The sequence below is a fragment of the Kogia breviceps genome, chromosome 8 (assembly GCF_026419965.1).
Source record: "Kogia breviceps isolate mKogBre1 chromosome 8, mKogBre1 haplotype 1, whole genome shotgun sequence".
Lineage (NCBI taxonomy): Eukaryota > Metazoa > Chordata > Mammalia > Artiodactyla > Physeteridae > Kogia > Kogia breviceps.
The window spans coordinates 62,532,015-62,547,862 of NC_081317.1; the positions used below are offsets into that span (position 1 = coordinate 62,532,015).

Consider the following 15,848-nt stretch of genomic DNA (forward strand, 5'->3'; position numbering starts at 1 on the left):
TAGTTTCACTCCATGTGAGGCCTGCCTATTCATATTGCCCTTGAGTTTTATGGCAAGCCAATAGTGTGATAGAACCAGCTTTTTAAAAAAATATATATATATTTAAATTCATTTGTTTTTTTAACATCTTTATTGGAATATAATTGCTTTACAATGTTGTGTTAGTTTCTGCTGTATAATAAAGTGAATCAGCTATACGTATACATATATCCTCATATCCCCTCCTTCTTGTGTCTCCCTCCCACCGTCCCTATCCCACCCCACTAGGTGGTCACAAAGCATCGAGCTGATCTCTGAGCTATCTATTTTACATTTGGTAATGTATATATGTCAGTGCTACTCTCTCAATTCGTTGCAATGTCGTGTTCCCCCACGTCGTGTCCTCAAGTCCATTCTCAACGTCTGCATCTTTATTCCTGTCCTGCTCCTAGGTTCATCAGAACCATTTTTTTTTTTTTTAGATTCCATATATATGTTTTAGCATATGGTCTTTGTTTTTCTCTTTCTGACTTATTTCACTCTGTATGACAGACTCTAAGTCCATCCACCTCACTTACAAATAACTCAATTTTATTACTTTTTATGGCTGAGTAATATTCCACTGTATATATGTGCCACATCTTCTTTATCCATTCATCTGTTGATGGACACATCAGTTGCTTCCGTGTCCTGGCTATTGTAAACAGAGCTGCGATGAACATTGTGGTCCATGACTCTTTTTGAATTATGGTTTTCTTAGCATATATGCCCGGTAATGGGATTGCTGGGTCATATGGTAGTTCTATTTTTAGTTTTTTAAGGAACCTCCATACTGTTTTCCATAGTGGCGATATCAATTTACATTTCTACCAACAGTGCAAGAGGGTTCCCTTTTCTTCACACCCTCTCCAGCACTTATTGTTTGTAGATTTTTTGATGATGGCCATTCTGACTGGTGTGAGGTAATACCTCATTGTAGTTTGATTTGCAATTCTCTAATGATTAATGATGTTGAGCATTCTTTCATGTGTTTGTTGGCAATCTGTATATCTTCTTTGGAGAAATGTCTGTTTAGGTCTTCTGCCCATATTTGGATTGGGTTGTTTGTTTTTTTGATATTGAGCTGCATGAGCTGCTTGTATATTTTGGAGATTAATCCTTTTTCAGTTGCTTCATTTGCAAATATTTTCTCCCATTCTGTGGGTTGTCTTTTCATCTTGTTTATGGTTTCCTCTGCTGTGCAAAAACCTTTAAATTTCATTAGGTTCCATTTGTTTATTTTTGTTTTTATTTCCATTTCTCTAGGAGGGGGGATCAAAAAGGATCTTGCTGTGATTTATGTCAAAGATTGTTTTTCCTATGTTTTCCTCTCAGAGTTTTATAATGTCTGGCCTTACATTTAGGTCTTTAATCCATTTTGAGTTTATTTTGGTGTATGGTGTTAGGGAGTGTTCTAATTTCATTCTTTTACATGTAGCTGTCCAGTTTTCCCAACACCACTTATTGAAGAGACTGTCTTTTCTTCACTGTACATTCTTGTCTCCTTTATCAAAGATAAGGTGACCATATGTGCATGGGTTTATCTCTGGGTTTTCTATCCTGTTCCATTGATCTATATTTCTGTTTTTCTGCCTGTACCATACTGTCTTGATTACTGTAGATTTGTAGTATAGTCTGAAGTCAGGGAGCCTGATTCCTCCAGCTCCATTTTTTGTTCTCAAGATTGCTTTCGGGGTCTTTTGTGTTTCCATACAAATTGTGAAATATTTTGTTCTAGTTCTGTGAGAAATGCCAGTGGTAGTTTGATAGGGATTGCACTGAATCTGAAGATTGCTTTGGGTAGTATAATCATTTTCACAATATTGATTCTTCCAATCCAAGAACATGGTATATCTCTCCATCTGTTTGTATCACCTTTAATTTCTTTCATCAGTGTCATAGTTTTCTGCATATACGTCTTTTGTCTCCTTAGGTAGGTTTATTTCTGGGTATTTTATTCTTTTCGTTGCAGTGGTAAATGGGAGTGTTTCCTTAATTTCTCTTTCAGATTTTTCATCATTAGTATATAGGAATGCAAGAGATTTCTGTGCATTAATTTTGTATCCTGCTACTTTACTGAATTCATTGATTAGCTCTAGTAGTTTTCTGGGGAACCAGCTTTTGAGAGACAAGTGTGTGTATATCTTCCTAATACTGTATTCAGTGACATTATGTTCATAGCTTGAATTCGACCCTGATGGGAGTATTTACACTGTGGAAATTGTCAGATGCTATGAAGGTGGGATGGAGGGCCACTTGTTGAATATTTATAGCATACAGCCAGACTTATTCCTAGATTCTGCAGTCAGTTTCTTTCCCTTTGCATAAGTAAGTTGAGTGAGTTTCTTTACTCGCAATAAAAAGCACTTTCACCAGATTAAGGTGATTCTTTTAGCACATCTATTTTCTTGACTTACTGCATGCTAAAACACGTATGTATCTTTTTCTGGGTATTTTGGCTTTTCATTTTTTTTTTTTTGTGAAATTACCGTATATTGGAGGGGACAGGCTAAAGAACAACCAGCTGAAGTAGAAGAAATAGTAAATGCATGTCTTGTTCATTAAGATTAGCTGTTAATTCCATTTAGGAATGTTGGAAAAGACTTCTAGGGTAAAGTGACCATTCAGCAGAGACTTGTACAATGGGTAGCATATTTATAAGTGTTACAGCACTGGGGTACTTTTATAAACCTAAGCATAGATGGAAGAAATTTCAGAGTGTGAGTGGCTGATTAAAATAATTTTTCTTTTTTGGCATGTTTTTATTTATTCAGAATAAATTAACTTCTGGTTCTTAATTGCAAAACTTAAAAATGAAAAATCAACTTCAGATGCTTTCTACTCCAAATTACCATGTGACCCATGTTTTTACAACTTATAAATAAATATGTTAACTAGATGAATACAGGTTAACAATGTAACATGACCCAGTCAAGATAAGTTGGAAATTTTAAAAGCCAAATCTGGTCATTAACACCATTGGCTCAGATGTTTGCCTTTAATCTGTAATTTTATTTTTCATTGACTATGGATGATCAATATCTCAGAAGTGGTGACAATGAATAATGAAGGGGTAATAATTAGTTGATAATTATAAATTTTGTCTGGTTATATTGACTAGACACAAGAAACATTAGTTCCTGAAACTAAACATTTGGAAAGTTTATTGATATGGAAGGGTCTATTAAGTTACTCAGAAATGGATATCTTTATTAAAGAGTGAAGGCATGATTTTCTTTTTGCTTTCAATATAGTTATCCCAGTATGCACAGTGGTTTAAACATTAAAATTTAGAGTTTTAAAATAGGAAAAGGATTGACTTTCTAAATTATTTTGATGACATTTTAAATAACAATTTATTTCTTCAGAACAGATGTTCTCCATTTCTATTTCAAGCCCTTTAAATGTTAAAAAAAAAAAAAAAAGTGGAAACCAAATTGCATGAAAATAAGTATCAGAGACATGCCCACAATGAACATACTAAAGATAAGGGTGAGTGATAACAATTAAGACATTTTCCATTTGGTGGCATCTACCCTTGTTAATAATGAGGTATTTAACTTGGTTAGCTTTTTGTTCACAAATCTTCATTTCATATTTATAACCACATATGTTTATGACAATGTGAAATAATAATTAAAATATTCCCTTGGAGCTATTGAACATATGGCACATTGAATTCTCTGTTGATTTCACAGTGACACTGGTTCTATTTTTTTATGTTTTCTCAACATGGTTATTTTAAGTTTTGCTGAAGCTTCAGCAATGAGACAACCATTTAAAAGAAAAGAAGAATCAGAGGCTTTTCTGTTTGTTTGTTTGTTTTTTGGTAGGGACATGGCTGTGTGATATCTTTGATACTTGCTTTGTCCAAACTCAAAATAAAAATATGACAACTTGATATATTTGAAGTAGGATAAGGTGTCAACCTTTACTAAATGCAGTCTAGACTAAGAGCCAAGAGACTTACACTCTAGTGTTTTTTAGTCACCTTATTTCAGTGTGGCACATTAATTTTTAACAACCAGCCAGCCCTGTATCTACATACTGAATTTGATGCCTATGATAAAGTGTTTTGATTTCAAATATTGGGATTCTGTCTTTTTAAGGGGAATGTTATGTATTAAACTTTGTAATGGGTGAATTAAAACGTATTAAACTTTATAATGGGTGAATTAAAAGCATCATCTGAGCACTAAGAGTATGAAATATACCATAGTTTTAAACAACTGTGTGTCAAAAAGAGACATAGAAGATTTGTTTTAAAATCACACTATGTTCCCAAGCAGTTGTCATTGTTAAACCATTCACATCCTTTTCCTCAATACTGAATATTCTTATGAGATATCATTAGACTGTTACAACTTATAATGGAAAAATCAATACAGTAAGAAAATTAAATTTTACTGATAGCCTTTAGGCAAAATGCAATGTTAAAATGCATTTTAGCTTCCCCTGTGGTTCACAGGCAAAGGAAGAAATGGAATCTGGGTTAGCTGTCAGGGCAAAATATTTTTTTAGAAGCCGACAGACCCGCCTGTGAACCAAACTCTTTTCTAATATATTTGTTCCTTGATTATTTAATAATGTGAAAATAAACATCCTAATCTGATCATTTGAAGGGTCAGAAGTCTGTTCTACTTTAAAAAATTAAAAATTCCCCAGTCAAAATCAATGAGGAGATCCTCAGTCTTCCCAGGAAGGGGAGTTAGCAGAAAGAAAACGGATTCATCTCCTGAGCAATGTAGCAATGACATTTGAACCCCTAGGGAGAGAAAGGGTGGAGGGAGAGAAACAAAAAGAGGATGGGAGGAGAGGACTAGACAGAGGGAGAGACAGGCGCTAAAAAAGAAAATTCATCAAGCTGCCACCTGTCTCTTGTGAAGATGTGACATATAGACTACACTTGATGTGGTTGGTAATCACCATAAGTGACGAATTTCTTTTGTTGGCAGACAGATGCAGCAGACCTGGATTGACACTCATGCATTTTATTGATCCTGCATGTATAATAAAGTCATGCTTTATAAAAGTGGTTTAAATGACAATGTTCTTTTCTTAATTACCAAGCGGAATGTGTACAGTTAATTTCTAGATCATAAACAAAAACACTAGTGTTTTACAACTCCTTTTCTACCTTAGACCATGACTAAAAAATTCGGTTATTGCTCTCATAAAATGCAATGACTAAGTAGAGCACATTGTTTTTTTCCCATTTGATTTTCAGAAAAATCTTTTTAGAATTTCTTTCGAAATTTGATGTTATTTAATAGCAAATATTAATAATTTTCCCAACTTTCACAATCTTCAAAAGAGTATATTTAGTTATAGTTAGTATTTGAAATTGTTCTCCATGAGCTATAAATACTTAATAATGATAATGATTAATAATTTGAAAGCATATAGGTAATTTTGTTGATGTCTACAGTGTCATATAGTAGGGAAATAAACAGTTTTATCTTCCAAGGGAAGATAGGCAGTGATTTCACTAATCTAAAGGATGTTGGTTACATTGCCTAATATCATCACAATATTATAGATATTTTCCATTTTTAAAAAATAATTTTTATACCCTGATGATTTTTGCTTGTTTGATTTTTTAGCCCACACTGCACTTTTCTGAAGTTGCTTACTGTGAGATTTATTCTCAGAAACTTCTGGAAAGTCATTTTAAACTCCTGTTGTTGAGAATCAAGTGAGAAAAAGTTTATTTAGGCACTGAATCATGTAAACGTAGAGGAGAATCTAAGATATTCATTTAAACTGTGTATAATTTATCCAAAGTAATGTGAACTTGATATAAATTAATATAGAAAATATACTTTCTTGAACAGATCATATAATCATTCCTTTTCTCAGCTTTTCTAAGAAAACTTTGTGTTACACTGCTTAAGCTATCCAAGGAGCTTAATGAAATTTAACTCACAAATGTATTGTAATCATAAACTTTCCATAACTTAGTCAAATCTTAGAAATGATATAATTTATCTTTCTTTTTTACTGATAGGAAAGTGAAGGCAGAGATGATAGGTGGTTTCTTCATAGTCACAGATTTAGAATTCAACCCTGACCTGGTGCCTCAGGACACAGTAATCATTCCAATATACTGTTCTGCTTAATTTATTGAGAGTTAGTTAGCATTTTGAAGTTCAGTTATTTTTCTTCTATAATCTGAAAATCTGGGGAGAAAACTCTGTGATGAAAAGCTTGAAAGTATTAATTAGAAAATAGGATTAGAGGCAGAAATAGACCAGGAAAGTAACTATAAATGTCGTAAATTCATTTCACAATCATTATAGAGAAGATAACCCAGCATACTTAAATTGATGCTCCATCTATCTGTCTACCTATGCATCCATCTATCTATCTACCTACCTACCGACCTATCTTACTGGGCTCTGCCTTCCCACCAACTTAAGTGAGATATTTATAAAATCATTGTATTTGTTACAGATATTATACACAGGATGCTCCCTCCATCCCAATTTATTTTACTACCTAGATATCTATCTGATTTATACAACTCAATTTATAGACTTCAACATTCTGGATCCTTCTGTGGCAGACCCCATGCATGACCTGTGCCTATCCAGTTCTATCCTGCTTCACTCTTCTGAGTTTATTCTTACTCATCTTTTTAACTCTTCTCATGGCTTTACTCAAAACAGTTTTTCTCCCCATATATGCCTTACTTATCTCTCCTAACCTTTGAATTCCCCCATTCTTTTATTTATTCATTATTCTTTCTTATTTCTTACTCTCAACAAATATTTGAGATAGAAATATGATTTCATATTCCGAACAAAAATGACTTGAAATATGTGCATTATGTGTGTATGTGAACCCAAACGTGGAAAATTACTGGAAGAGTATACAGAAGTCAGTTTGGTGAATTAAGGATTTTGATTTAGGGGAACTTACATTTGGAGCTGAATATGTTTATTGGGATTAAATAACGTTCAATGACTGAATGTAGTTTTTTTTTAAAGAACATCTTTATTGGAGTATAATTGCTCTACAATGGTGTGTTAGTTTCTGCTTTATAACAAAGTGAATCAGTTATACATACACATATGTCCCCATATCTCTTCCCTCTTGCGTCTCCCTCCCTCCCACCCTCTCTATCCCACCCCTCTGTTTAATGGAGTAAAAACCACTGAAATACATAAATATCTGAATATATAAAGTAAGATCATTCCTTTTAGTAATTATAAAATGTATTTTCATTTTTCTAGGATTTAGAATCTTGTTCTCCTATTTCTTGGTTCATAAGCATGGTATATTGGGGCTACTTATATACTCACAAGTCATATACCTACTAGTTCTGTGGGAGGTTGCACGGATTCTGTCACATTTCAGTTGACAACTCAGTGATCAGTTTCCCACACAAAATACAACAGTGGCTCTACACAATACCCTTTCAGGAATGGACCCCCATCCTGCCTGTTTTCAATTTAAGTCTTCTAAAACAAAGGCATCATAGCAACGTATCTAGCATGTGAAAAATAGGACGTGAACTCTTTCACTGGACAATACAGTTAGCCCTCATATCCAGTGGTTCTGCATCCTCAGAATCAACTGACCATGGATAAAAAGTATTTGGAAAAAAAATTCCAGAAAGTTACCAGAAGCGAAACTTTAATTTGCCATGTACTGGTAGCTATTTATATAGTATTTACTTTTTATTTACAATTATTTACATAGCATTTACATTGTATTAGGTATTATAAGAAATCTAGAGATGATGTAAAGGATACAGGATGATATGCCAATATGCCATTTATGTAACGGACTTGAGCATCCTCAGATTTTGGTCCTGGAACCAATCCCCTGTGGATATCAAGGGATGATTGTAATTCATTCTGGTTCTACAGAAACACCAATTTTCCCCCAGAAATGACACTTTTATCAATAAAAGCTGTTCACCATCTTCCTATGTAGAGTCGATATATTTGCTTGACTCTTAATGGAGTGTTAAATACATAGAACAATGTTCTATGGAAATAAGCCTTAAAATTCATTGCTTGCTATGAGTTATAGATACATCAGAGCCATGAACAACTAATACATATTTTTTAATTGGTAAGAATAGCTTTTCCTGTCCAATCCAAGTGCTGACATCTTTATATTTTGGATACTTGTTGGTATGTCTTGTGATTAGCTTCTTATATCATTGTTTTGGGCCTTGGGACCATCATCCTTCCTTCCAATTTACCTCATGGGAACAAGTTTAAAGAGTTGGTTAAATAACTTTCTTCACAGTGTGGTATTGAGACGATTTGTCCAGAAAACAACTGACCATCAGTGACTTATTTCACTCTACTGTACTTGTGTTTCAAACAACTCTCCGTCTCCTCCAGGAACAATACTATTAGAGATGAACCTATAAACTGTGAGCCCTTGTGGATGTACAGTAGTACAATGACTTAGACATATTGGCCTAATGGCTATTTTAACTTTTTCACAGCTTTAAAACACTCACTGTAATTCCCCATAAGCCCCTTGAATCTGGGAGAGTTAATGATTCTCAGAAAATACTGTACTTTACTGTACAGCTACATGAGTTCTTAGATGATATATCCATAATGAGAAAATACAGTTTGTTTCACTTTCTAAAAATTGTGAAGATGGCACTGAAAATGTAAAGTCCAGCGTTTCCTGTCACCCTCTCAAGTAGGGTCCTGCATTAGGGAGAGTGCACAGTGACTGAAAATTTTTATATGATTGGCTTTTTACATATGCAGTTTTGAGGTAAGACTCTAGGACAGTGGTTATGACCACTTAACAAGTGAGGAAACTGAGGCTCACAGAAAACAATACAATTCCAAGACCACTCATCCAGTTAGTTACAAACCTGGATTTAAATCTAGACCTGTCACATTCCAAAGGCTAGTTTTTCTACTATATCATAGAAGCCTTTGGAAATTAATTAAGCATTTATGATATCTGATGACAACACATAAAATAAAAGTAACATTCTTTTAGATTATCATAAGGAAAATACTCAAGTGTATCAAAAATATGAGTGTACTGAAGTTAGGCATAATGTAAATGTCAGATGGCTGTGGTATTGTGGTTTTTTTTTTTTTTTTTTTAGTTAATATTTTTGGCTGCATTGGGTCTTTGTTGCTGCACGTGGGCTTTCTCTACTTACGGTGAGCAGAGGCTTCTCTTCGTTGTGGTGTGTGGGCTTCTCATTGCTGTGGCTTCTCTTGTGGAGCATGGGCTCTAGGCGCATGGACTTCAGTAGTTGTGGCATGTGGGCTCAGTACTTGTCTCTCGCAGGCTCTAGGGCGCGGGCTCAGTAGTTGTGGTGCATGGGTTTAGTTGCTCCGCGGCATGTGGGATCTTCCCGGACCGAGTCCCCTGCATTGGCAGGCTGATTCTTAACTACTGGGCCACCAGGGAAGTCCCCATGGCATTAGTTTTTAATGAACTGTGGCAAAGTCTCCCTGACGTAAATCTAAGTTAAATTTTTATATCTACTGATAACCTAATGTGATCTGTTGGTGCCTTCATAAAAGAAAGATCAGATTAAAAATTGGAATGAATCATTAATGTCACATATTTTAACTATATTATATGTTCTCAAAAATAACAAAGTGTGCAGCATGCTCTCTACAATGCCATAAATATTTACAAAATGCTACACTATCATGCAATAGTCATAAAATAGCAAGGCGGGTGAATGAAAATGCCACCGAAACCAGCAGCGTGACCTTTTGATACATTCAGCTGCATGTTGTTATGGGTTTCAGGTAGAGTTCTGATTCCAGAATCTTTTCATTCATTCCTCTCCCTACAGTACTATGAGCCAAGGGAGCTGTACATGGGGAAAAAAAGGTAGCCAAATAGACAAAAAAAATTGTCTTATTAACAAGTGTGTAAATTTCCAGGCATACCCAGGAATGTTGACCACATAGGAAATGATAAGCAAGTATTGCACAGGAAACCTGAGCTCCTGGCTTTAAAACATAGTGTCCTGCAACCTCTAGTACAATGTAACCATATGTATGTTCTGGATTTGAATTGATTACATTTTCAAATTTTTAGGTGAGGGAGAGAGCTGAATTGGCAGCTAGTACTAGCTAGGAAAGTCCTGAAGAAAGCAGGCCAGGGTGTAAAATAAGTCTCCCGCCTGTGTGTATGCATATGTGTACGCACAAATGCATTTTTCTAGCACTTGATCTGAATTCATCTTCAGGTTTCCAAATTTAGATGAAAGTTATTCTATTCCTCCTCTCAACACCATCTCTATTGTCTTTCATTTTAGTATCTTTTTGTAGTAATTTAGATGGAAGAAATCATGTTGCCTTCTCATAGGATTGGAAAAAAGGGAGAAAGTGTATTGCTGAAATGAATCTCAGTTTAGCAATTTAATTTCACCATGATCATTTGTGACTTTTAGGCCACTTTTTTGCAGTGGCCACTGTGTAATATCTTGTGGAGTTCTTAATAAATTGAGACTGATAAACATTTTTTCTTGAATAGTAAAATATGATGGATATTTCTGGATCTTCTAGATTATCAAAATGAGGGTATGGATAACAGTGCAAAAACAGATAGCATATGGCCCAATGGTTTATGAAGGGGATGGATGAGAGAGAGAACCATGGACTATTTCTTCAAAATGCTGTTTGAAAATCTAGAATCTGAGTTAATAATTTGACTTAGCACCTTAAACATTAGGAAATATTACAGTGTACTATGAAAATGATCTCTTTAATGTATGTAGGCAATCAGATTAATGCTTGCTTATTGTATAGATGTATTGATTATGTTAATATTGCACAAAGGCTATTTTTACGATGTAAAGAGAAGTTGAGTTTTAGTTTAATCCATTCAGCATATTCTGTTTCCCCCAGACATTTTATATTTTTTAGATTTTCCAGTTTTTTAAACACAGCATTTTTTTCTGCCTTTTAAACAGTTTTCCACCAATTTTTTGCCTTTAGAACTGCTATATATTCTCTACATGATCTGAACAGATGAAATGTCACTTCTTATAAAATCTCCAGCTCTCTTGGAGAAACCCAATAGCTCTTCCTTCCCAAGTTTATCATCACACATACATTATTTTTCTTTCTTCCTGGCTATAAGCACCGTAAGAAGAGAGACTCTTGTGTCCTCATCATTATTATTTTCCCAGCATGTAGAACAATCTGACATATATAATAGATATTCAAAAGCTGTTTTAAATTAGTGAAATGACTTGTGGCCTAATCTATTGCATACAGCTGTTGTTTTATTTGGCATTTAAAAACAAATAGTTCGTTGAGTAACTATGAGAAGACACTTAAATTCCTTACATACTTAAAAATATTTTACGTTTTCTTTGCTTAAAATACACATATTGTGTACCTACTCTGGATGGAACACAGTGCCAAGGGTTATAGGAAAACATGATAATTAGGTGCCTCCCATTACCTCTAAAGGGGGATATAAGCCATATACAGAAATATCTACCATGGAAGTTTGAATGTGATAAATGTTATAGGGGAGCTCCAAAGAAAGGATTGTAGAAGTCTTTAAAAGAAAGAGAATTATTTCAGCAATCTTCCTTTTTTCTTTATTCATTCAGTAATATTTTTGGAATGACTGTAACGTGCCAGGCACTACTGATACAAGATATGTGGTGAGCAAGATATGTCTACCTTCAAAATGTTATAATCTAGATAGCGTTGGGGTGATGTTGGTAATGCAGCTGAGTGGACACACAATTCTGGTACAGTGCATTGAATGCCATGATAGGGACAGAACATAAAAAACATCTCTTCAAAGCAGGTAATAAGGATGTCAAATGAATAATGTTGATGTTATTCCATCATTTTAGATTGTCTACTATTTTGACCACATTTTTCTTCCCATCCATAAATATGCCTGAGCTTATTACTTATATACATGATTTTAATTCACTTAAGATAAAATACTCCAAAAATATAACTTACCTACAAAAGAGTTTGTTACATAATCAAATAAAGCACAATTTCATAATGTTCTCACTTTGAAGAAAGAAATATGTTTGTGATTGAACCTGACAGATTTAGAAAATTAAGGAAAAGCGGGTTGTGGAGAGACTATTATAATGAATTACATAGCAATGAAAACAATCATTGTAATTTATCAACCAAGGTGCTAGATAAATTAGCAATATATTTCTATTGCATTTATTCAATGGAAGTAAAAGCTGTGTATATATACAGATATACATACAAACAAATATACAGGATGAATTTTTAGTAACTTAGATCACATAGCACATATGCAAATTGGTTAATAAAACATTATTTTAAAAAATCAGAAAACTAGAGCATGGAAGGGGAGAATGACCAGGTATCTCTGTTAACCAAGAATATTGGCATAGTTGTTAAGTTTAGTACCACTTTGTCTCTGAGCCTCCTGGAAATGAGAGCAAAGACTTACTCTTATCACAATACAAAGAACATGCCAATTGGTTCCAATTGTTTAATGATGGGAACTATTGCTTTGATTTAAATTGTGACAGCTGAAATTCTAAATTATATACATACTTAATTAGAAAGCTAAATATCAAATGTGCATACACTAAAATTTAGATTATGATTTTTTTGGTTAGTAAATGAAGTAAGGATTTGTAAAAAGCAATGTGTATTTGAAGTCTGCACTTCCTGTACTATATATTAGTATGCATTTTGCACTGTATTGCATTCAACTCTTGGATTACAAATAGATGGCTTTAGAGACCAAATCATGGGTATCAAGGGTAGACAAAAGGGTAAGACTTCAGTCACCTCCCCAGTAGAGCCACACCTGCTTCAGATTGTCTTCTGAAAGAAGGTCACACTGCAGGAGTGTACTTTGGAAACCACTTATGGATATTTCCAAGAATTACAATAGAAATCTTATCACAAGAAAATGGAACTTCAATATTCTGATTATCTTTAAAGAAGCTATATACTGTTTGACTAAATAACACCAAAAAGTGAACTTTTGTATGATTACTAATATGTAATAGATTTTTCTTTGAAACCTATTAAAAGGTATTTTATATTGATTTTGTAACCAAGGTAAATTAAGTTTTAGAAAAGAATGGATTCTTATATAATTCATTCTAAAAATGGTTCTAGGAATATGGAATATAATCTTTGCTCTTAAAGGTACTCCTAGTCCACCAGAAGAAAGAAGATATGCAGACTCTTGCAATACTGCTGAATAAATATCAGGAGAGAGGAAGGCAGGCATACTATGAAAACACATGGGAGGGACATGTAACATGGGGATTGATCAGGAAGGAAAAGAGGGGATTTCACAGAATTCTTTGTAGAGTAAATAAAACCTCTTAAATTGAGTCTTAAATGTTAAGTGGGAGTTAGCCATGTGAAAATTGATGGGAACTTTTAAAAAATATATTTTTCTGTACGTTTGTTTAACAAGGAAAAATGATGAAGTAAATGTGTAGCAGAGCTAAGAAATGGAATGTTCAAAGGCTCATATGTATAAAGGAGTCTGAGGAATTTTGAAAATGTTGCTATAGGACACTAGGTTGCAAGTTAAGGGTTGGTAAGAGAGGAAGCCAGGTTACTGAAGTTTTTACACATTATCCTAAAGAGGTTTTTTAAAAATTATACATTTCCATAGTACCTTTAAAAAAATTGCAGTACTTACTATAGCATAATTTCCTAATTTTTTTTCCTTTTTGTGTGTGTGTGTGTTACGCGGGCCTCTCACTGTTGTGACCTCTCCCGTTGCGGAGCACAGGCTCTGGACGCGCAGTCTCAGCAGCCATGGGTCACCGACCCAGCTGCTCCGCGGCATGTGGGATCTTCCCGGACCGGTGCATGAAACTGTGTCCCCTGCATTGGCAGGCGGACTCTCAACCACTGCGCCACCAGGCAAGCCCTTTCCTAAATTTTTTGTTGGGCTGTTTTACAATGCCTGTCTTCTTTAGCAGACTGTAAGCCCTATGGGGACAGAATTATGTCTGATTCGCCATTCTCAACACATTATGCCTGGTGCATAATCATTGCTACAAAAATATTTGTTCAGTGATAAGAATATATCTTGTAGACAGTGAAGAACCAATGAGGGATTTTAACACAGTAGAAAGAATATACTGAATATTATAAGGGTGAATTTAAGCATCAGGGAAACAAGTTAAAATTCTGTTTCAGTACTCTAAGATGAGAATAAATTTTTCAGTTTTGGTTTGGGCATTTAGGTAAATGACAAGGCCTTTTCATGAACAAGGTCTTTAGAGAGAAAGTTGGGCCTGCATTTGTGTATACATTTCTGTATAAGCAAGTGATGAGCAATATATGGCCTATGAGAAATATTAGACATTCTTTACAGGAAGCCCTTTGTCTAATAGAGGAGAAAATTGAGGCCTAGAAAGGGTCAATTTCAGTCAAGACTTCGCACTGGACTTCACCTCCTTGTATAGTCAACTGGTTATTTCTGGCAGACAGAAGATGAGGTTCAGTGGGTTATTTGTTAAATAATATTTATATCTTTCTCATGACTATAAAGAAAAATAAAATGAAAAAGAATGCTGTATTTGTATCTGTCAGGACCTAGGCATTGAAACAGAAACCACTCTACATATTTCAAAAGAGAGAGGAGGGCAGTACAGTGAATTGGTCACAAAAGAATTTGAACAGTTAGAATAGAAAAAGAGAGATGGGAGTGGCAGGTCTGAGAACAAAAAGTAATATTAGTGATTCCACAAGTCTGCACTTGTTTCTGTGCTGTTAGAGATGCTGTTGTAGTCAGTCCTGGATTCAACAACAACAACAAAATATCACCTCTCTCAGGTCTGGTACTGTTGTAAAAGGAAATGACTCTACTCAGGCTACCTGAGTTTGGATTGAATAATCTCAGCTCAGCTAATATTACAGCCATTCCAGGTACCAGCTGGTACCAGAAGCAGAATACTTCCCTCTTTTTTTTCGGCTTCTTATTTCCTCCCTAAACATTTTGTACTCTATTAGGATCAAATTCCATATAGAATTTTGAATTCTTTTAAATTTTCACCTAACATTTTGGATGGTCATTATATAGATATGAAATAATTAATAATTTCCCTAATTTTTGGTATTTAGATCAGTTCTAATTTTTGCTACCAAAAATAGTCTTTGGTAGACATCTTTGTAAGAATTGTTTCAAGTTTCAGATAATTTTTTAGGAGAGGGTCTCAGAGGTATAAAAAACAGTTGCAAAGGCTGTTTATATTTTTAAGACTACTTTGTTACTTACCAAAAGTTGTTAATATTCCAAAGGTTTATATCTAATATGTATTCCAGAATTTTATAAATTATTATAAATTATAATAAATTATTATAAATTTTAAAAAATATATTTTTAATTTCTTTTCTCCATACCCTTTTCTCTCTTTCTTCCTCTCTGCCTATATCTATTTTATTTTATTTACTAATTTGATATTTTCTTAGTATTCAGTCTTCTTTACAATGCCTTTTTCAGTGGAGGGACATTATAGGTCTCTAGTTTCTTATATCTTAACCAAGTTTATCCTAATGACTTGAGTTTATATTTTTTTCTAGTATTTGCCTATAAAACTTACATTTCAAATATTTTAAACTGTCTGACTGTTCCGAATGTTAGAGCTCATTTGTTATCAATTCATAAAAATGATTTTTTTTGTATTAAGAAAAGAACACTTTTCAAGGCCAGTAGTTATAATGATGGGTATTCTTGCCTTTCGTAGGAGACTGAGTTACTCTAATGCCATTTGATTGGATATATTTTTGGAGGTGGTGGAAGGGATGCTAAAGCTGTAGAAAACAAATTCCGCCTAATAGCTTGGCTTTCATCCCAGAACTGCAAGGGAATACCCC

General features: G+C 34.2%; 1 protein-coding gene across 47 annotated transcripts in view; it reads left to right on the top strand.

The window, feature by feature from the left end:
* Positions 1 to 15,848, top strand: part of PTPRD (protein tyrosine phosphatase receptor type D) — a 2,126,684-nt gene that overhangs the window by 41,736 nt on the left and 2,069,100 nt on the right. The window lies entirely within an intron of this gene.